General features: G+C 35.8%; 1 pseudogene; it reads left to right on the top strand.

Annotated features, from left to right (window-relative positions):
* Window positions 1-427, top strand: part of LOC101577529 — a 40930-nt pseudogene extending 40503 nt beyond the window's left edge.
* Window positions 428-24668: the final 24241 nt, after the last annotated feature.

Here is a 24668-nt window from a genome sequence, read left to right on the forward strand (position 1 = left end):
AGAGAGAGAAGCACTAGGTAAACACTGTGCTGAGGACAGCTTGCAATAGATGGAAAAAGTCAAAAATCAGATTCTCCTGTGGCTCAACTTGCAAAAGATGGACCCCTCTGGAGACCACATTATCTGAATGGGACTTCTGATGCATTAATGGTAAGATGGTCAATCTGGGCTGTTTAATCTGAGAGCTGTGTGGAATTTGTTATGATAGCAATAGAAATCCAGTGTGGAGAAACATTAGACATCAGCCACAGGAGATACCTACAAAAAGATTTTGTGGTCATGAAGTTGAAGGACAAGGATGAACTAAGAAAATTCAAATAGATTGGGCCATGGGCTTCCACAGCTTAACACTGACTTTTTTGCATTTATTCTTTATTTTCAGGATGTGCTGGAGACCAATGCCCAGGCCTCACACATACCAGGCTAGTGCTCTACCTGTTACACTTATCCCCAGCTCTGATGTTGACCTTTAAACTAACAGTGTGACATATGCACTTCATATAACACATGATTTTATTATATCAGTCTTTGAATAAAGGATTAATGTGAAAGTCTTTAGTTGTAAACAAACTAAAAATATATAGGATTTGATAAGTAGAATAAGGTGCTGGCCTATTACTACTTTCAGTAATAGTCTTACAAATAACAACCGCAATGGCAACCGATTGTTCATAAATCAAAGCAAAAGGACACTGAGCAAGGTGGCATTGGAGTATACTCTTAATTATTTCAGGTTGGGTTGGCCTTTCAGCACCTATCCAGTTCTTGCCCTCATTTTTTAAAAAAAGTTTTTTGAAAAGAATAAATTATAGTAAAAATATGGTAGAAACAATATGGAATTTCACTAAACAAAATAATAGGAATTCAACAATGGTTATTATATTGCCTATGTTGTCTTCAAATTAGTTGTTCAGACTACCAGATATAATAAACACGCAAAATTGGTCAAAAAGTTATAAAACATTTAAAAAGAGAAAAGTACGAAGTGTTAAGTGCTTCTTTGAATAGACCAGCAGACATCAGACCCTTCCCATCTCTTGTGTGCTCATATTTTGCATTCTCCCAAATGGATCTGTGATGATTTCTGTGGAGTTTTTAACCGACTCATAGCGACACTAAAATTTCAAGTGTCCTAGTATCTTTATAATGTGATTTAGTAAAATCAATGCTTCTGATGATTATTCAGCTGTTTCACCCTTTCTAGTTATGTGTTTGTATTAGTTTTCCACATGCAGTTTAGAATAATTTCTATCTGTAGGATATAATAAATGACACTTATAAGCATGAATGGGATTTCAGAAACTATTCAAAGTACAAATGTGCACACTGAGAACTTCAAGGGCAAGTTAATCCTCATAGGTTTGTTTAAAATCTTTGACACAATCCATTTGCTTCCATGGGGTAAAGTAAATGATATAGAGAGAAAAACATACAGCATCTTAAATGAAATGGGTAGATCTTCACTTAGAAAAAAATGTTAACCGCTAACATACACTAGAAAGTGATAAATGTCTCAAAAGTAGTAGAGTATGAGAATGTTTGGGGAGGTGAGCTGTAGTCTACTTGCATGGTCTGAGCAATATTTACTAAGCGGACATGTCAGCACAGACCTGAAGGAGCTGAGCAAGTGCTCCACATAGATGCTAAAAAGAATCACAATGTGGACAGTGGTGAGAACCCAAGTGAAAGCACACAGATCATTTCAAGGAATGACAGAGAGATTTGGAGAGAGAAATAGAGTGGATAAGAGGATGAAGTGACATGTGACTGGGGCTACTGTGAGTGCTTTGTCATCTAACGAGGAAAATGAGGACCACACTGCCTCAGTGTGGCTTCAGCACTGACATATGAGGAGGAGAGAAGATCAACTAGAAGATGCTTACAGGCATCTCAATGACAGGTGACAGTTGGTTGGACCAGGACAGTTGCAGTGGAGATGAACTGTATTTTAAGTAAATTACTATTTTTAATTGGAAATGCATATTCAAAGGTTTATCAAAAATGTTTTGAAAAACAGCAAGAAGCATAGACACATTTTGTACAGTATAAAAGACTGTGGAATGCATTTTAGATTTTCCTGCAGTTCTTCTTTTATTGTTTGCTTACCCCTGACAATCACTCTCCTACCTACTAACAGTATCACCCACTATCAATCCTCTATGTTAGTTTAGAACCAAACTAAGCACAGTTCATTAAAACCCTTGACATCATGCATTTCTGTGTCAGTACCTGTGTTGTTGGACAGCCTGAGTGAATGCACTAGATTTGGCTTTCATTTTTTTTTTGAGGGTTATTGTCTAATTTTAGAAGGATAGTATGATGGTATATAAATAAATCTTTTGAGAACTTACACATATATACACAATAGGGGAAGGCATACAATTAGAGAGTATATTGACCCAATGTAATGAATGCAAGGGGGATAATACAAAGGACTTAAGGACAGGTCCCATGCAGAGTAACCCTTACTAAGAAGGACTGCATTTTTCATTTATTGTTCTTTATTTAGTACATGGTCTACAGGGTCTCACTACATAAATCGGACTCGTAGTGATCAGCCTGTGTTCAGCTTCCCAAGTGCTGGGATTACAGGTGTGCACCACCACACCCAGTCTCAATTTTCATCTCAGCATGCCCCAGGGGCCAGTCCAGCAGGGCACACCAGGGATCGAACCCCAGACACTGTGCTCTGTCTAAGCAGGCACTTTAGTCCACTGAGCTATCAGGCTGACACTTCCTTTTTCTTTTCTAAAGAGAGGACAAGTCAGAATTAAAACAGAAAAGATTATGTGACACAGAATTTCATTTAACAAAGTAATTTGAATTTCACAGTATTTGTTGTAATATATAGTGTTGTCTTCCAACAAGTTATTCATATCATTAGATATATGCATGTAAAATTGGAAGAAAGGAAAGTATAGGAATTTAAACAGAGAAAAAGTACAAATAATTGAACAAGTAGATGAAATAAATTAAAACATTAACTTCTTCTTTCCATAGACCTGCTGAAATGCACAGTCTAGTTGTCCAAGCCATCCTGCTTACATACCTAGATAAATCTCTTTCCCCCACTCCCTCTCCTGTTCTTCTCATCTCAGTAAGTCTTTCCTTTTTGAATAAGTTCATTCCCTTTTATTGTGTCTATTTTACCCTTCAGATTCCATTTTTTTTCTTTCTGGGTCTCACACTAATAACTATTAATGCATATTATTGCTACTAATTTATGTTTGCAAATAAAATATTATACACTGTGGTATATATAGAGACAGGAATGAAGAATCACTGAGTCTCTTTCTACACATTGAAAATAATTTTTACAGTCACATTGTGTCAAAAATAAAATGGCAAAACAGCTGCATTTTCTTCATGAAGTATTTTATCTAAGAAGTATCTTGAAAATCATGCAAAATATCCTATGAAAACTTACAATTACTTCACAGACAGTTGTTTTTTGTTTGTTTGTTTTGTTTTGTTTTGCGGAACCGGGGATTGAACTCAGGCCCTTGTGCTTGTTAGGCAAGGACTTATTCTACTGAGCTATCTCCTCGGCCCCTAACACACAGTTGTTTTGAAGAGAAGCCATCCTATAAATGTTGCTAAAGAATAAAGACCTAGAGACCAGCCAACCTTGACAGAGACAGACTCTGTCCCTTATTAGATGGGTTATCTGGGTTTTTTTTTTTTCAATTCTTAGAAGGGTGATCTTTAAAAGGTTATTCAACTTCCAAGTTACAATATGCTCATCAGTATAATCTGTGTTATGGTAAAATATTAGATTTATATGTGTAAAATCTCATTTTAGTACCCAGCATTACCAAAATCACTTGATGAATGAATTTTATAGTAGTTATTACCTAATTAATTTTGTTTTTAGCAAAATGAACTGAAAATATATGCAGGAGGACTAGGAAAAAAAGCCCTTAGGATATTTACACATTACAACTGATGGCACTGAAAGTGCTTCTTAGGGAGCTGTCTAAATTTGGCTATGGTGACAACCACGGCTTACTTCATTAGCATTTCTCTTTGAATTTTGGGAAATTCTAGCTATTTAAAATGCTTATTAATAAAGCTTCTTACTAGAACACCATTCTTACATGTAAACCATTAAGTACAAATGACTTTATTAAATTTCTTTTGGAGAATTAAAAATTAAGCTTTTATTCAAATACAGCTTGAGGTAAAGTTGCTTATAAAAATGAAATGCAATTGTGGATATATTCATCATCCACAGGATAAAAAGAGGATATAAAATTCCATTTTGCATCTGATTCTAATTACAGGTAATGGCCTGTATTTGGTGCACAAAAAGTCTTGATCGAAAGGTATCACGGATAAAACTGTAGCAAAAAAGACTTGTATCTAATAGTTTTATTTACTGAAAGAATGAAGAGATATATTCTTCAATCCAAGAGTAGGCAAACTAGTCCCTTCTACATTCAGAATATTTTTGGATAGTGATCCTTTAACACATCCTTCCATTTAAGTTAAAGTGGTGCTTGCTACCTAACTTTGTTTTTATCTGTATTTTAATTCTGAAAATGTGCCTAGCAGCAGTGTCTAGTGGACAACAAAACTAGAGTATACATAACTTTTCCTCAAAGATCTTACATCTATTAGGAGGGAAGAGCCACGCACATTGACAGCTACACGTGGGCAGAATTGGGTTTCAGGAAATGTCCTTTAGAAGTTCACAGGATGTTGAATCCTCACCTTCCAACAAGGAAAAAACACAAGAGTTCAATGGCTGACAGGGACAGGTGGATAGGGCAGCTGGGTGAAGCAGGCAGGCTGGAACGTACACGCTCATCTTGCTTATTAAATAGGCAACTCTTCACAACCAAGGAAAAGGCTCTCTTCTGTTGTCTTGAATTGTCTTTCTTATCTTGAACATAGTTTCCAAGTTTTCCAATAAAGACAAAGGTACAGAAATATAATTATAAAAATGTAACAGCACAGCTGGTGGGATGGTGAAGGACCAAAGGTCGGCTCTGTGCTTGGAAGCCCAAAAGAAAGATGGCGATGGTAATGGAGATGGAGAGAAGGGGCTGCAGCAGACAGCAAGTTTTGGCTGATCGATGCTGGGGTAGCGTGGGCTGGGTGCTGCCTGTCATTCTGACTTCAGGATGAGAAGCTGAAATTCAGGCCTTGAAGATAACACTTCAGCTTTAAAGCTTGACTCAACATATTAAAACTGTGAAAGACACAGGCCTGGGCTCTGAGAATTCACATGCTGGCTGGGGCTATGTTTTGTTTGGCTATGAAAGAGTAGAAGAAATTTTTACCTCAAAGATAATAGCTTCTACAAGTTTATATCTGGCCTACTTTCACAGTGAATATACTATAAAATAAGAGTTGACAGGGTGACACACATTTATTTAATTTATTTTATGCTCTGCTTGAAAAACCCTCATTGCTATAATAGCAAGAGGAGAATGACATGTTTGATCTTATAAATATGAGAATGTCTGATCCTAAATTTTGCTCTAATGCCTTTATCAACAACATCACTTGTTTGTAACAAAATTCTGAATTGGTTTGTTGGTGCTCTTGGCCTTAAAAGAATTTCTAAGATTTAGTAGGTATAAAATTTCTCAGTGGTACAAAAGGTGAAGAAACACTTGCCTTCTAAACCACGGCACTGCTTTACTAAGGACAAGCAGCACGTTCCTTGGCTTCATACTGCTTCTGAGGATTACTCACTCTGTCATGTAACTTGGACTGTTCCTTTCAGTCTTCTTTTCTTTGATTAAAGTATCACAAACAAGTGAAGGTCAGAGCAACAGTAAATCACAGCAGCCTTCTATAACCAATAGGTTTATATGCCTTGCCATTCACAGTCTCTTTTTAAATAGTCTCTGACTGCAAATGTAAATGATTGCTATGAATGAATGATATTGTTTCAAGAAGCAAATGTGAGATGAAAAGAGATTGTGATTTTGAAATATGTGCTTAAGGGTATGAAATTGACACAAGAAAAAAATCTTAAGAAGACACCTTTTTTTCTCATGAATTCTTACCACTTAAAATAATTTCCCAAGGAATAGTTTTCATATGAATCATCAATGTTGTACCTTCTCAGTCTCAGCATTATTTTAAAACACTGTACAACTGATAAAATATTTAAAGATGGCTTTGATTTGCTGGTCTTGCTTTTCTCCATTTCCAATGATATACCCTTTCTTTTTTAAAAATATTTTTTTCCTTTGGACTTTCCCTTTCTCCCATACATTTTTCTCCCCCTCTTCCCTTTCCTGGAGCATGTTCTCTTCCCTGCAGCAAAGCTTGAACTCACAGATCCCGAAGCCTCCTCCCGCCCATCTTGCCCTCCCGGGACTGTATTTCATGACAGAAACCTATTAGCTTATTTTGATGTTTTCATCTTTCTATGATTGGAAACCAGTTCATGCAGCCCAAACAGACAATTTTCCAAGGGCACTAAGTGGGTTTTCAGATCTCCTGTGAGGAGAAACGAGCTTCAATAAAACATGAGGCCTGAGCGGAGCGCCGCAGCCCTCAGTGGCCCGCTGGCTCTGAGTTCACACTCCCGTGCACATCGCCGGCCGGCCGCGCGGGGCTCTAAGTGGAGCTTTGCACGCAAATGTGGCCTTCGTGCATTACCTCGGGCTGAAGAACTTCCATCACCCGGCTGGGCCTCCGGGGTCCCCGAGGTCTCTGGCAGTTCTGCTGGCCTCCTCCGCGCGGTGGCTCATGTTTTATTCACGGGCTGAGGTTGCCCTTTATCTGCAGCCTTCCCGCAGGTGAGCGTGTCGTCTCCACTAAGGGAGGACGAGCGAGGCTGCCAACCCCACGCGTGAATTGGTTCCACAGTTCCTAATTTCTGTTGAGAGGCACGCAATATAAACAAAGTTTTACTTAACTGCCGGAACATTTGTCAAGGATGTGATACACGCAAACCTTGGTCCTGTGAGAGGCCGTGAATTCGCAGAGCCTTCCTGGGTCGGGTAACCCAGCGCCTGCAGCGCAGCTCAGCACGGTAGCGGCCTTGCTGCGGCAGACCCAGAGAGGCAGGCCGGGCAGGAGCCCTGCTTCCTCTGCTTCGGCTTCCGCTTTTCTGGGATGGGATTTTTTCCCCATAAGTATAAAAAGTGCCAATTGTTAAAGTTTTAACGAATAGTAAAAGTGAAGCTTCTTCTATAATATACTAGAAAAATATTCAAATTTTATGTTATTGTGCAGTCAATATCATTTTTTAAAAGATCATCTTTCCTATGAATTAGCAGAAATTAAAAAATAATTTGGTCAACGATTAAGAGGTGAATCTTTATTGCATTAAGCCTCTATTAACATAAATCATTTTTAGTAAATTCTTTGGTGGCATGGCTGGCTTTGTGCTCGACTGTAGGAAGACCTATAATTTGAAAGGGCAATGGTAAGAAGCCTGCGACACACTTAAATAGCAACACGATGAATAAAATTTTATTTGATTAATCTAGTGATGTTGGAAAATAAATTTATATGCAGCACGCTTTATCATTTTTTTCTTTTGGAGATGGTATTGCAAAAAGAGATTGGGAAAAAGATACATACATGCACATATACACATAAAAATACAGGTATTTATCTATGCAATTTAAACCTGAAACACTTTTGAATCTTTTTTTCTTTTTTTACTTCTATGGAAAGACTAAAATTTTAGATTTTAAAGAATTCAAAGGTTTTACGTAGTACATCAGGGAAATTTGTCTTTAACATGTAATAATGATTGAATCACCAGGGATAAAAGGAAAGAAATATGATTAATGTTTTGTTAATTTACTGGTCTTGAATTTTTAGTTTGGTTATTTGTGCAAATATATTTTCAAATCTTCTAGATAACTGTATGTTTTAATTAGTGCAAATAACTGAAGTCTTTTCCATTTTTATTTTGGTGATCCTTATTTATGAGATTATTTATTCCGTTTTCATTAAGTCTTTTAGAATCAAGTCAAGAGCTCCCAGAACAAATTAATGAATGTTAACAGAACCTGAAATTCATATTGATACTATTTTAAATATTTGTCTGAAGAGCTACTGGAATGATTTATCTTCTTTAATACTGAAAATCTTGTCACCATTCTATTTCACATATTTATGAAGCTGTCCTTTGAATTCTTATACCATATAACTAATTTATGCCATTTGAAAATTATAATATTGCAATTGTAAAATTGGGAAACATAATTATGTTATTTTTTTCTGCTAATCAATGTTTTAAAATCTATTTTATTTCTATCTAAAACTGATTTAGACAATTTCTCTTTTAAGTGAAGAATTGGTTGCTTTGAGCTATTCTAAATAGAAAAAGAGAATATTGTAGATTGTACTTTAGAAAAGACAGATAGCAATTTCAAATGCAGGATATTTCCAAGGTTAAAGACTAATATTTATAGATCTAGAAAGTGATACTTCAAATCCTCCAGTATCTAAATTAAAGAGTTATTGCTTTTGCTTGTGAGCTTCTCTCGTCCTCGACCTGGCTAGGAGCACCGTCGCCTGACACCTGCAGTGTGCCATGATCTGAGAAGGGGTGATGAGAGGGATTCGGTGGTGAGAGGGATTTAAGTTTAATTTCTACTTCATGTCAACTGGATAAATTAGTCAATTCATTTTTTATGTCTCCAGCAAGAAAATTACAATTCTATTTATAAGGGTACTGGATTTTTTGCTCTATTTGTGAGAGTGAATACTGCTGTATTGTGTTAGTAATCTACTTTACTGTAGAGAGAAAGAAAGACAGGATTCTAAAAAGTTCCACCAAAACTCCTGTCACTTGATTATTAAACTGATCACTAGTATAGGATGTGTTGTTAAGGAACTTTACAGATGAAGTCAAAGTTAGGGATTTTGTAGCAGGGAGACTATCCTCATTCTGGATAGGGCCAGCCTAATTACTCGGGATCTTAAAAGTGGAGAACTGTATTTATCTCAGGACAGAATAATGTAGCAGAGAGGAACAGAAAAGGCCTGAGGACAAAGGAAGTACAGAGAGATTGGGGGTAGGACCAGAGCCAGGCTGCTCAGATTCGGGTGTGTATCAAACAGGAAAAGGACTGGCACCTTCTCATAGCAAAGCTTTCCTCCACTGACTGCATCCAGCAGGGCTTTCTCTCTTCCCCTGCTGGGAACTGCCTTCCACCAACTTGGATGAAATACGTTAAAGCCCCAAGAGCTTCCAGAAGAGAGGCCTTCATACCCTTTGTTTGGGCTTCTTGAGATGTAAATATAAAATCAGTTAAGTCTTCCCCTTGCATAGACTTACAAATTACAGAAAATATAGGATAATAAATGGATATTGTTTTAGGGAACTAAGTTTGTAACAATTTGTTGATACAACTGGAGTTGTATCACTTATTTTCTGAGTGGAGCACTGGTAGATATGCCATTTCTGGGAGGCCAGGAGGTCTTTCCAGGTTGCATAAACTACATATTAAGAAACTAATGCATTGTGACATGGAAGAGTTAAATATACTGTTAGAAAAAGTGAATGAATTTCTTAATTCTTTTAATATTACAGTGGTTACACACACATACACACGTGTATATGTGCACACACACACACATGGAAAGAAAGAATGAAATGCTATAAATTGATGTTTTCCTGGTTTCTATGGTCTGATTTGGCCCCACAAATCTTATGCTGAACCCTAATTGCTAATGCAAAAGTATCACGAGCTGGGGCTGTAAGAGATGATTAAATGGTGAAGACAGGGGACTCAAGGGCAGTGTCAGGATGCTTTGAATGGGTTCGAGGGAGTGATTCCAAGCCTGGTCATGCAAAGACACAGCGTTCATCCCCCTGAGAAGGCAGAATTCATGTGACATCTTGAAAACAGAGACCTTGACCTTGACAGAGTCTAAAACTGCTGGTGCTTAACTTTGGTCTTCCAAGCCACCAGAAATGTGAGAAATGAATTCGTATTATTTATAAATTATCCAGGCTAAACTATTTTGCTACACCATCACAAAAAGAAAGAAAACTTAGGAGTACACAAATGTATCGCACGGGGAACCTAGTGTCATGAAAGCCAAAGTAAGAGAAAGAGTGGATTTGGCAAAGAGAAGGGAATAGTTAATGAGGACAAGGAAGAATTGCTAATTTTGTGCTGCATTAGATGAAGCTTACAGAATTAATGACCCAAGAAGCCATTCTATTACATATATCAATGTAGCTTTAGCTAATTTTTACTGAGTATAAAAACTAAACTTAAAATATCCATCATTCCCACCCCTACTTGTCTATATATTTCAGCTGTTTCCCCTTAGCTTCTGTTTGAATACAACATTATCAGAGATCCTTCTTCACAGTCTATGAATGTAGCATATCTTCCTAGCAAGCTTTATGTTTCCCTATAAAATTTATAAAGAAAACACTTACTTGTTTATTACCTCTTTCTTTTACTTGAAAACGTGCATCGTGAAAGGAGGAAGAAGGAATGTTCGCTGCTGTCAATCATACAAAATGCTCAATGACTGTTGATAAATGGAATGGAACACACTACCCTCCGTCATTCCCTCCCAAGCTTTCAAAATATTCTTAGGACACAGGAATTTGAATCAACTTTCAACGGAGATGCAACTTGAATATTTTTATTTAGAAAAAGTTTGCCCAACAGTTTATCCTTGTAAGAAGGTTTTCATTTTTCTTTTTTAATATGAGTAGCATTGGCTGTCTGTTTAGAGAATGATTTTCTTTATGTGTCAACAATAAATTTGACTGCAATAAAATAGTTAAATGGTTATATCAGAATATGCCGATGAACCTCATGTCTCTCTACATCATTCACATAATTTCCAAAGAAGGTATTATTTTACTCAAATTCAATCCAAAAGAATGAAGTAGTACCATAGGATTAATATTTTGATTTAAGAGAAGAGTTAATTTCTTCAAAAAATGATGTTTAAATGTCTGCTGAGAATCATGAAGAAATGGAAGCGTGTAGTTCATAAAGCTAAGAGTAACAGTGAGTCATTCACGCTCAAAGCAATAGAAAGCAGGCAGCCTCCTTCCGACCACTGTGAGGGCTGGTACACAGAATCCATTTGTCATGCAGTATGGTTCCTGGGAAGCAGCTAATTTTTCTTACTAAATGGCTTAAGAGTTTCAGTACATCAGGCCAGAGAAGAATTCCGATGCTAATGTACCAGAGTCCTTTGAACTATTTTTCCGCTGTGCTTTTTTAACCTTAACAGTTTGATCTTTTCTATAGCTTCACTTTTTGTCTGAAACATAAAGGTAAATAGTTACAAGGTTGTTGGTGTAAAATGAGTTTCAGTGTGCAGTTCCGTGCCATAAACAATGCACAGCATTAATATTCAAGTTGAAGAACAGAATCATATTATAAAATGACTCAGAATAACATAGATTGAATTAGTGCCTACTATTTAATTAGATTTATTTTTACAAGATGATGTTCAAGTTTATTTCACTTGCTATATTTTAGGCTTTCAGCTACAAGGCTATAATTATTGACACTACTTTCAGCTAAGCACAGCATTTTGACTAAGGAGTAATTCTACTTTCACATTTCTGTCACAGGATATAACTAATAGGCTAAATTTTCCAGCAAATCATGCTATATTTATAAAAACAATTCAAAGCCAGTAAATGCAGTTCCTTGGAAGCATTATAAGGAAATGTCACACCATAACATTTACCTGCTATGTTTCATTTTTTAACTCTAGAGCACTTTTGTTGTTTCCTAAACTGAGATTAGTACCTTAAAAAGCTTTTATTAAACATATACACTCTAAATGAAGCACTCAACCAACTGTAAATTCTCTCAATTAGACTTCCTGTACATGACAAATAAGTGTGAATGTGCAATAAACCTTTGAATACCAATGATTTAGGCTATATAGAACTAGAGGATTCCTAGCAGCAATTGATTGTGTAGTGAAAGGGAAGAAAACTGTGTTGGGTTCCTTGTTTTCCCTTTCATTTTCTTAAGTCAAAAAAGACAGTTGCAATGAAAAATTTACATTAATGTGCTCTTGGGGAACAGAAAAGACACAGCAAGTCATGTATTAGCATGTGCATTATCTCAAGTCACTAGACTTCAACTTCTTTAGAAAAATACAAAAATTGTTTGTAGATAAGAAAAATTCACCCAAAGTGTCCTTTATTTGTTTTTGTTTGCATAAGTAACAATTCAGGGCATTTCTTTACAACCCATAATTGACGTGCTTTACATGTTCTGAGAGGAGATTGGAATATGTAATGGAAGTGCTTTGGTCCACATTAGCAATTTTATTTTATTTCTTACTATTATTATTACTGTTGCTTTTATTTTATTTTATTTTATTTTTTGCAATACCGGGGATTGAACTCAGGACCCTGAGCTTGCCAGGCAAGGGATTATTCTGCCGAGCTATCTCACCAGCTCCACATTAGCAATTTTAAGGCATGATGGCAAGAGTTAAATACATCTGCCTCAATAGGATATTTGACAATTATATTTGTTTTTTGGAATGCAATACTGAACCTCACATTTTAGGGCTCTGGAAATTTGTACATCAATGAAATGATCATGAAAAGTAAAAAAATATTTGTCTTCTAAGGAAAATGGCTGCAGTATTGACTTCAAAGTTACTATATTTTATTTTGTAGTATATATCCAACTTCAAAATATCTTTCAAATTAAATATAGCACTAGAAAGAAATCTTGTAGTGCTTATAATTCATAATACATATCCAGTTACATGGTGACAACTGGCCACCCCAAATTTATCAGTGTATGAAGTTTAATTCTCATTCTGACTACATCTGTCCTCATGCATTACAACAGAGTATCACAAAAGTGATTAGTTTAGAATTGAGGTGAATTGCACAGCCACCATCTTAAAAACTGTTTCTTACTTCAAGAGAAATTGTAGGAACTGTTTTTCAATTATGTAATATATTACACCTTGTAAGAACCATTTCTGAGTTATGTAAAAGAATTACATAAACCTATTTTCCTCATTCCTATTATTTTTCTCTTTCTTTCTTTTTTCTTTTTTCTTTTTTTTTTAATACCAGAGATCAAACACAGGACCTTGCACTTGCCAGACAGGCACTTATGGTGCTAAGCAATCTCCCCAACCCCTCATTCCTACTATTATAGCAATTAAATTAGGTAGAAATGTTATATAGACAGTCAGATAAAGCTAGGCCCTTGAGAGAACCAGTGCAAAATTGAGAAATCATCCCAACTGTGGCTGGAGGTGTTTCTGTCTAAGGCCAGGTCTCAAGTTAAGATGGAATGACCAGGCCTACGTACTTCCTTAAGGGATAAGCAATAATTTGAGTTTATGCTGTGATTCATATCACCTGGTCCAGGAAGTCCAGATAGACATTCCTCTCAGGTGGGGACCAGGACGTCTGACTCCATCCCTTCTCAAAGTGCCTCTCTTCTTTCTATGAACCCTTGCTATATGACCGTGTCCTATTAGATCAATAGTAGCTGAGTGGCTATACCTGTCTCTTACTGGTTGATTATAGTTTGACCCATGTTGTTCTTACTTTATGATTTTTTCTCTAGCCAATATTTTTAAAAAGGTGATTCTGTGACAACACACTTTTAGGACCTCTCCTGTCTCACAGGAGCTACCTCTCAATAATTTTTTTTACTCTTAAACTCTGTAATTCCTTGAAATTCATTCTTTGATTTCAGGGGACACAGATTTAATGTAGTTGTCTGGGAGTTATATTTCTCCTATATCTCCTATATCATCATGATTTCTAGTTATGATTCATTTTGTATATTTGAACACATTTTTATACAGATCTGCATATACTGTTTTAATATTTAGAAGTTTTTTATGTTTTATACATGAATATCCAGTTATTGGAATTAATTTGGGAAGTTTTTCGGGTCAAAACTGATTTGTTTGTTCTAGGTATCAAGGTAATTGATTCATATGAATCAAGCAGGAACGTATTTGATCAGATAAATTTATAGTTATAGACAAATATCTTTAAATAGGTTGTAAGAAAAAATGGGGTTTATTTGCTTGCTCTTTGTATTAAGAAGTAGTGTCTGGATTTATTTAATAATTAATTCATCCGACATTAATAATTAATGTTGATTTTGCATTGCTATAACAAAATACATGAAATTGGGATTATATAAAGAAAAGAGGGTTAATTAGTACACAGCTGTATGTTACTTTTCTCTTGTTACTGAAACAAAATACCTGATGCCAAAAATTAAGGAAGAAAAAGTCTACATAGCTCATGGTTTGTGGTGGTTTCAGTTCCCCAATTGGCTGTCTCCAAGGCAGGGTGCAGTGGGACAGGGGCAGCAGCTCCAGGCGCAGAAGTCAGCCAAAGCAACAAGAGCAAAGCACTTTCCCTCCCTTGTGCTGTCCGCAGCTACCGGCCCTCAGGTGGATACGGCACTCACACTGTCTCCGGGCTCTCTGCTTGCACAGGCTCAGGACGTTTACAAGGAGGAGCCCCGTCTCCTGCTGAGTCGCTTAAACTTCTAAATTTCTCCAGTTGACATAACAGGTCAACCAATACTGCAGCTGATGGTTTTGGAGGTGGAAAAGGAAGCTTCATAAGTACAGGATTCAGTCTCCGGGGAAGGCCTTGCAATGAGAGCTTCACAATGGCAGGGAGACAAGAGCCGTGGGGAGGGAGGGCAGGGCAGCGCAGGGTACGAAGCCAGAAGTCACAGGGCCATCAGGCCAGGCTTGCTCTTTTAGCTCAACTCTCTCTTGAGTGAACACACTACATTGCCGCAAGAACTAGATTAATCCTTTCCGACTGGGTTTCCCCGGTGACCTCTTTACCTTCTACCAAATTCCATTTCCTGATGTATCCTCCACCTCTCCACATTGTCACACTGAGAATCAAACTTCAAAAACTTGCACCTTCAGAGCTCACACTCAAGCTATGGCTGAATCACAGCAACCAAAAACTTTAGTGGATCACAGCAGATGTGGAGATTTCACAACTTTGCTGACTTCTTGAATATACATTACTGTGTCAGATCTTCTGACTCCAGACCTAGTCACACGCAATGGCTGGTATTACATCAACATTCACTGACAAACTGACTGATCAATTTTCGTTATTCATGACTGGTGCATTCACCAGGCAAATGTGAACTCTTCATTTTACCATAATCCAGTAATGTATCCACTCATATAAAACACATTGATCTAACTTTTGAGAATGAATATTTGCAAAAAAAAAAAAATGGGAATGTATCATATGATTACTTAAGCATACAGAAAACAGCAACAGAAAGATTCCATTTTAAGTAAAAATAAGACTTTGGAAGTGGATGCCACATATAAAAATATCAGATTCAATTACTTTCTGTAAAATGCACATTGCCATATATAATATATAAAAAATAAATGAGTAAGGCTTATCCTTAGGAATCATGGCTAAAAACAAATTTGAATTTGAAAAGACAAATACGACTTTGTTTTGATTTTTAAAGGAGACTAAAAACATACTAAAAATCAAAAATAAGAGAGAAAAACTGTTCAAAGGGAAGATAAAAACATACAAATTTCCCCTTTGTGAATGCATTAAAATAGCCATTGTACAGTAGTAGAACATGCAATCCTGAAACTTCTATTGTTGTGAAATTTTCAGTTATAAAAGAGATCTTTTGCTAAAAGTAAGGGTACAAGGGACAGAAAAAGTTACGTAGGTAAACGTAATTTTCTTAAATCATGTACTAGAAAAGATAGGACAGCATTTGCTTATACATGCAGTTTAATACTTTGTCAAGCCACCAGAAATTTATTCTGTAATGTATTAACCACAAGGATATAAAGAAGAAAGATATATTAGGTTTTCTTTGAATAAAATCTGGGGTAAAAATACATCCTCATTGTATAAAACATACACAAGACAGTCTTGGGTAATTCCATGCAGAATCTTTCTGACACATTCTTCTTGGAGTTTAGGAATTATTTCTGCTTAAATATGGAATGCTCAAGATTATGTAGTTAATAATTATAAAATCTTCATAAGGGTCATTATGAAAAGATAACACAAGACTCAGACACTCTATTTAATAAGGCAAATATGAAAGCATTTCTGAAATAGTTCTTTTGTACTTTATAAGTTCTCCTCACATTATTTTGTCCCACACTGTTTTCGGTTTCTGGTCAGCTCCTACAGACAACTCTCAGGCACTGCCTGCAAGTGCCTACCTGTGAGGAAGCCACTATCCTTGCCCAGGCATATCTGATCTTTCAGTACATGGGGTAATGCAATGATATTTGTTTAAAATTCCCTGTTTTCTCACATTGTCCAACTAGGTTGAAAACCATCAGAATAAGGTTTTCAGAAAATATTATTTTAATAATCTTTTAACTAGTCTCAACAAACCAGATGAGTAAAATTAAACTTAACTGCTGCTCTTGAGACAATGTTCAATACATCGAGGACAATGGTGCAATGACTGTCCATGGCTCTTTGCCCCCATGTGTTGCAGGCCATCTGTCCTCTTGGAGTCCTATGACTGGTGAAGGTTGACTTCTCCTCAAGTCCTGAGCTTTGGGAAAGACAAAGGAAACGTGGGTTACAGGAGAGACTGACATGGAGCTGGAATGAAGAGATCTACAGAGAAGTAGGGCATGCTTAGCTTTGCTTTGTTTCATTTAGTTGTTTTCCTATCATAGAAGCAATGCATTGAGGGGAAGGAAAGGGATTTGAAGGTGTTCGGCGCAGGCTCCATAGCTGGACGGCTTGCTTCGACCCTGCCTTTCTCCTCCTCGCTCCCTTTACAGCCTCCTCGCTTCCTTTCAACCTACTTTGCCAAGGAAGCAAGCAATGGCACATTAATTATATCACCAGGGAAGCCTACATGGCCACATTCATTGGCAGTGCAGCAACTTTCCCTTTCATGTGGAGCTAAGAACAGAAATGCACTGCTGTACCACTACAAAGAAAATGTGGGTACAACTGTACTACCTATTAAATGTGTTACCCTGTATTTTTCTAAATGTTATTATACAATTTTAGTATTGTTTCTCATGACCAAGATTTGAAAATGCACCCACTTACCACAGTCGCATTCTCAAACACTATTTTCAAACAAGAAAAAGATCTATAATAATAATAACAAAACCCAACATATTTTAATACTTGAGTCAAAAACCAAAAGTATTTTGTACAGAATCCAAGGCAAAAATCTAAACAGTTACTAAATACCCTAGTGTACAATATATTTTTCTAACTTTTTAGTTTTTAAAAAAATATTAGCACATTTTACAGTATGTAATATTTATTTTCCTGTAGGGAGTTGTACATGCACATAACACATCTTAATTCTGTTTTTAAATCCCCTTGCTTTCCTTTTCCTTCCTCCACTTCTTGGTCTCCTTCCTGTTTCAGATATGTTTCTACTTTGTATGACCTATCTTTTATTTTGATTTTTATTTGTGTATTAAGTATCTCATGTAAGAGAAATTATGTGATATTTAAGCTGTGTGTTTGATTTATTTCAATTAACATTATAGTCTCACAATGTACCCATTTTCCACAAATGATACAAGCTATTACTTCTTTATGGCAGAAGAGTACTTCATGATGTGTACATAATAGTAAATATTAATTTTTCTTTATCTATTTATCTGTTGATGGACACATAGACTGCTTCCAAGATTTAGTTATTAAAAATTGTGTGGCTCTAAACATGAGCATACATATATCATTATAATAATATCTTTAACCCTTTGGAGAAAATACCTAGAAAGAGAACATCTTGGTCAAGTGGATTTCTAGTTTTTGTTTTTAGAAGAACCTCTTTACACATTTTCTGTAGGGGTTATACTTGCTTAGATTCCCACCAACAGTGGCTAACACGTTCATGAAGAAATGCTCAGCACCACTGACAATGAAATGTATGTTAATACAACACTGAGATTTCAGAGCCAGAGCCCAGGCCAGCATGTACATGGGATCATCCACACACTCACGGGAACCTCCTGCATCAGACAGGCCTCGTGCGGAACCCTGTAGCAGAACTCTGTGCAGAGGCTAGGAGCCAGACCCACCCAGCTAATACAGTAGTTAAACATCTTGATAGAGGGGCAAAATGGGTTCAGTTTCACAGGCTGCAACAGAAAGGAGTGGAGCACAGCATCCAGACCCAAGCTGGGACCAGCTGGACCAGTTAAAACTCGGTAGATCTGGACCCGGTAAGCTGAGATACTTTGCTAGACCCAGAACTATGAGAGCATCCTCTCTCTTTCTCTTTTGATTGAGAGAGGGGGTAACAGGTAACAAGGTGAACTAGTCTACCTGGAAGACCCCATGTACATTAAGGGGAGGTGATCAGACAGAACTTAAGGGAACTAATTTAAATACAAATTCCCTATTTAATATCTGCTTAGGTACACAGACATAATGTTTGCTCTTACGGTCTAAAACACAAGCTCATTAGTTACAACAGTTTGTCAACTGCTAAATATCAGTACTTATTATTTGTGTTCCTAATTGTAGTTTTGTAAATACAAAATTGTAACTGCCTTAACCACATAATCTCCCTTGGGTAAGAATATCAGTAGGTGCTAAGGTAATAACTACACCAAAGCTCTACACCAAAGGTTAGAGGACAGAGCTACACAAACTGACAGAAGGAGAAACATGCATTCTTGGGCCCACCCAGAACAAATGCAGGAGACCAAAGCATAGAAGAAATTGGAAATCACACACCTGAAATCTCTGAAATGATAGCATCTCAAATAAAGAAAGAACTGCAGAAAGTTATAGAGGAAATCAGATCAGAAATAATTTCTGAAGTAAACAAAGAAATGATAACCATAATGAAATAATTATTAAGCGCTTCTAAAGAAGACACTGATAAAAGTAGAGGAGAATAGGAAAATGATGGAATCCCTGAATGAGCAACATAGGAAAGAAATAGAATGCATGAAGCAATCATAGAGATATACAGGAAATTAGAACCTCAATCACAGCTTGTAAAACTATTTGAATGAAAGAGAAAATAGATTTTCAGACTTTGAAGACAACATTGCAACTAGTGAAAAACTGAGAAAAGATCTCTTAAAAACAACTAGAACGCAGGAAGAATAATTCAACATCTGCAAGATGATGCAAATATGAAGAACATAAGACTAATAGGCATCAATGAGAAAGAAGGAGTCAATACAAAATGATATAAAAAGAATATGGGCAGAAGTAATAGCATAAAACTTCCCAAATATGGTGAAACAATCTAACATTCAAGTAACTGAAGCATGTAGAACGCCAAATTACATCAACCCAATTAAAAACACACCCAGACATATAATAATCAAGATCCCAGAAATTCAGCACAGGAACAATATAATAAAAGTTGCTAGAGAAAAGAAACAGATCATATTTAAAGGAAAACCTATCAGAATAATGGCAAATTTCTCTTCTCAAACCATCAAGTCAAGAAGAGCATGGAGCAAAGTACTACAAAGTTTTGTAAGAAAACAAATTCCAACCCAGACAGATATACTCTGCAAAACTCTCAAGTTTATGGAGAAGTGAAATATTTCCATGAGAAAGAACAACTAATGAATTTCATGACAATAAAGCCAACCCTACACGGACTACTAAAAGATATTCTAGAGAGGGATCAAAATGACCACAACTCCACAAATGAGAATGGAAAGAACCCACCAAATAGGCCAAACAATTAAACACAGGAGAATAAGAGGTATACAAAAGCAATCTTTCAGTTATTCTTTTGTATACAGCAGCAAAATATTTCCATCAGCATAAGTCCATCTACAAATGGACTTCTTCTGCACCCTATCGGTCATGATTCTGTCTGAGTCTACAGGGTGGATATCAAGGAAAAAGCAATAGCTCAGTCCCACAAGTGACACCTGGCCACCAGAAAATATCATGGACACTGTCCATGTACACCACACTCTAGAACTTTGTATGATATCCTATCTCCAAACTGTTAGAAGTTCTGGTCATATATTTGCCATTCTAATATTTTTGTTAATTTTTATTCTTAGTAATTTTTACTATTATGAAAACTTAATCTTAGTTAATATTTTTGTATATATTAACCTAGTCAAATACTATGTGAGTACTCTGAATTGATCACAGATTCGTACATATGATGCACTACATTCTGGCCTCTTCGTTGGACTCACAATTTGATTTTAATGTTGTTTTGAAATATTTAATTTAATTTTGAATTAATTAATATTTAATTAATTTTGAATTAATTAATATTTAATGACTTACTATCTACTTATAAGACATGGTATGATATTTTTCTCCTAGTATTAGAAACTTCAGTGGATCAAAGCACCAGCAAGCAGACACAGGGGCCAGGGATTCTATGACTGGGCCTGCCCTGTCTTCCCTGCCCCTGGTGCATGCTGAAACAGTGATTGAGTCTGGATGTGATGGCGCGTGCCTGTAATCGCAGCACTTGGGAGGCTGTGAACACACAGATCACTATGAGTCCTATCTAGTAGTGAGACCTTGAACACCCTGTATACTCTTTCCTAAAATACAGGACAAACAAACTTTATAAAGTGTATTTCCATTTTTCATTGACTTTATATTAGTTTTTTTTTGTCTTTTACACACACACACACACACACACACACACACTCACATACACACACACATATATATGAAAAAAATATAAACATATAACCTCACAAAAGATTGATACTGTTTTGTGGAAATCTTCAATGACCTTTTAAATGAGTTCATCTAATATAATTATATTTTACAGTGTCCTATATAACTATCATTTTTAGAGCTCTTTATTCTTTATCCAGGACTATATAACGAATTCTCTTGCCTTCTGGATTATGGTTTTTGTTATTTTCTATATGCTATATCTGGAGGTATTAGAATATTTTGAGTTTGTATAACTGGAAAATATTTAACTATTAGTTTTCTTTCTTTCTTTCTTTTTTGTATTTCAGGGAAGGGTCTACAGGGTGTTCAGGGTCTCACTACTAGATCGGACTCGTAGTGATCCTAGTGTTTACAGCCTCCCAAGAGCTGGGATTACAGGTACGTGCCACCACGCCCAGTCTCAATTGCCCTCTCAGTGCACTCTAGGAGTGGGGCCAGCACAGCAGGCCTGGGTATCGAACTCCTGGCCCTGCGCCTGCTTGCAGGCACTTTAATCTGCTGAGCTATTTGGCTGGCCACCTACTTTTAGTTTTCAAAGGTAGGTCTGCTAAGTATAAAATTCAGTGAGGACAGATCCTTTTTTTTTCAGTCCTTTGAATACATAAATGTAGTTTCTTATTTATCCACTTGCTCTTTTGTTTTTCTAATGTGCAATAAAAATGCTACTTAATTTTATTCTTCCATAGTTAATATTTTTTTCTATGTACATGCTTTAAAGATTTTTTTCTTTACAATTAGTTTTGGACAATTTCATTTTTCCATATCTCAGTATGATATTTTTTCATATTTTTTGTGCAAAAGGTTCATTTTTCTTGGAAATATGGGGTTGTAATTTTAACTAAATTCAGAAATTTTAAATCTTTAAGTATTTATTGCCTACCCCACTCTACTTTGAGAATTCTAATTGTATGAATATAAGTTTCATGATTTTGGCACAGAATGAACTAATATGTGACTGATCTGTAAACTCTTTCTTCTTCATATTTATTTTAGGCAATTTTTATTGTTATATTCATTTAAGTTTGTAAGTAATTTTTTTTTCAATGTACAATCTATTATTAATTTGATGTTATGTATTCATTTCAGAAATATTTTTCTAAAATTCACTCTGTCCACATCTTACATCTTTCACATTTCAATATTTGTCTACAATTTTTATTTTACAATATAATTATTGATTTTCAATAAAGTTAACAGTGAGTTTTAAAAAAAGAAAACAAATTCCACCCAGACTAAGAGACCCTGAAAAGCTCTCTCTCAAGTTCAGTGGAGAAGTGAAATACTTCCATGACCAAGAACAAGTAAAGAATTTCATGATGACAAAGCCAACCCTACACAAACTACTAAAACATACTCTAGAGAGGGACCAACATGACCACAACTCCAAAATGAGAATGGAAAGAGCCCACCAAATAGGACAAATATTTACACACAGGAGAAAAAGAGGTATACTACAGCAGGTAAATAACATGTCAATCATGAGGCAATACATCTCAATTATAATCATCAATGTAAATGGACTCAATATACCAATTAAAAGAAATACACTGGCACAGTGGATCAGGAAGCAAAATCCAACAATATGCTGTATACAAGAAACACACTTAACTCATAAAGAAATTCATAGCCTGAAATTCAAAGGATGGAAAATAGTGCTACATGGCCCCAGCACCTCAGAAAAAAGTCGAGTTAACAATCCTTTTTTCAGGCAGCCTGAACTTCAAACCAAGAACGATCAAATGAAATAAAGAAGGTCACTACATACTGGTTAGGGGAAACGTCCAAGAGGAAGAAGTAATACTCATAAATATATACTCACCAAACATGGGAGCACCCAACTACATAAGACAAATATTAACGGACATGAAAATTCTAATATCCAATACCACAATATTAACTGGAGACCTTAGCACCCCCCTTATCCCAAAAAGATAAGTCAAGCAGACAAAAAATTAGCAAAGAAGTAGAGATTTCACCCTACCCTAGATGGAATGGCCATCATCAAACAATAAGATGATAGCAAAAGATGGTGAAACTGTGGAGAAAGGGAAACACTTCTGTATAGTAGAATATTGTGACATGATGCTAGTTATTTAAATATTCAGCAATAAAATATAAATAATATTCTTAACACAATGATGCTTTTCTAGAATCATAACAGTTTTAGAAAATCAGAGGGCTGGCTAAATAGCTAAGTGGAGTAAAGTGCCTTCTTAGGCAGACACAGGGGCTGGAAGTTCGATCCCTAGGCCTGCAGTGCTGGCCCCTCCCTGGGGGCGTGCTGAGACTGAGATTGAGAATGGGCATGGTGGTGCGTGCCTGCAATCCCAGCACTTGGGAGGCTATAAACAGGAGGATCATTATGAGTCTGATCTGTATAGTGAAAACCTGCAGACCCTGTACTAAAATATACAAAAATAGAAAAGGATTACTTTGCCAGTTTGGAAGAACATAGAGGAAAAACTATTTTATAAAAGAATCCAAAATTATCTCAGTACATTTTTAGTGAAATAAAGTGAATTGGGAACCACATGAAAGCAAAATAGTTACTTCCCACTGCCTGTACTTCACAAGACGTACTTACATTGTGTGAAAGCCTTTCTGAAAATCACTCTGAGTCCTGTTACAAAGTTTCATTAGTCTGTTAAATATGAATGAAAATCTGGCAAGAATCATTGGCTTGGCTTGGATCTTTGATATTCACAGTCTTCCAGATGAGCTAAACTATTCCTTTTTATTTCAGAAATTTCAGTTGTTATACAGGCAGAACTTTGAATAATACACCATTTCTTTAGATGAAAGCTCTTGATGTCTGCAATCCTTTTTGTAATTGGACTTTTCTAAACTTTACAATAAAAATGTCTTAAAACTAAAGACCACAGTTTGTTTCTAAATAACAGTAAGTCTAATTAAATATCTATGGTCTTAAACAAGTATTATAATGACATACAAGATGTTTCTGAAGTCCAACTTTCTTTCTAGAAAAAAGAGATTAATGCAATTCACTTTAAAATGAAACTAACACAAACTTATCCAGAAACTCTAAAAAAAATAGCAGAAAATAAATTTTAAATAATTAGCTCCAAATTTTCCTTTTTTATGAAGTAGTATTTACGCATTCCTCAAAGGCCATTGAATAAAACTTAACTGAGAATTTTCAAGGAACATTTAAGATAGCAATAGAGAAGTTTCATGTTTACGAAAATCAAACTGACTTAAAATTAACTTAAACAATGACTCCTATGCTAGTTTACTGGCTCATATTACAGAAATATATTTATTATATGGCAATGTTTATGCATACTACTGAAAAATATATTTAAATTTAGAAATATGTATATTCTATAGAAAATTCATGTTATTATGTATACCTAATATTTCAAATCAAATGTCACATAATAAAATATAATTTTAACTTGTTTGATGTTAATCTTATTCCTTTATATTAAAGCTATTACTAGATTAGTGACATTTACATATTTATTCATTTATATAATTCTTTTCTCCATAATTTTATTGAGAAATAGCAGTGAGACAGTTTCGAAACAAATTGGTAGGACAGTTTCAATAATTAACACATTGCATACATTCTTCCTAGTGGCTAATTGCTGTACGAGATGCGGACTTGATATCCTATTTACAAACACCATTAGAACAAATCCCTCTCTTCATTAAGAGAATGTAACTATGTATCTATCCTAACCACTTTGAATGCACGGATACAAATTGGACATTCATCTGTATACCCTTTTTTTGTTAAGTTCCGTTATTTGAATATTATATGTGTGTAAACTCAGCAAAATTTTCTAAAACAGTCCAGCAGCCCACAATAGTATTGGCTCTTCCACTTGACTGGGAATGTCAGAAATTATTGCCCTGAGTCTCCCCCAGCTCAACATAACAGCATGGCTTTACTTCTTATATTTCATTTTTATACTATTCTGAAGGATGGTTAAGACCAAGGTAAAACAGAACCTATGCAACAAGAGTTGTAGCTTTGGGTCTGATGAGATCAGTGAAATTCCCTCAGGATTCATCCTGAGATCCT

This window comes from Octodon degus, unplaced genomic scaffold, assembly GCF_000260255.1.
Source record: "Octodon degus isolate 3935 unplaced genomic scaffold, OctDeg1.0 scaffold00191, whole genome shotgun sequence".
Classification (NCBI taxonomy): domain Eukaryota; kingdom Metazoa; phylum Chordata; class Mammalia; order Rodentia; family Octodontidae; genus Octodon; species Octodon degus.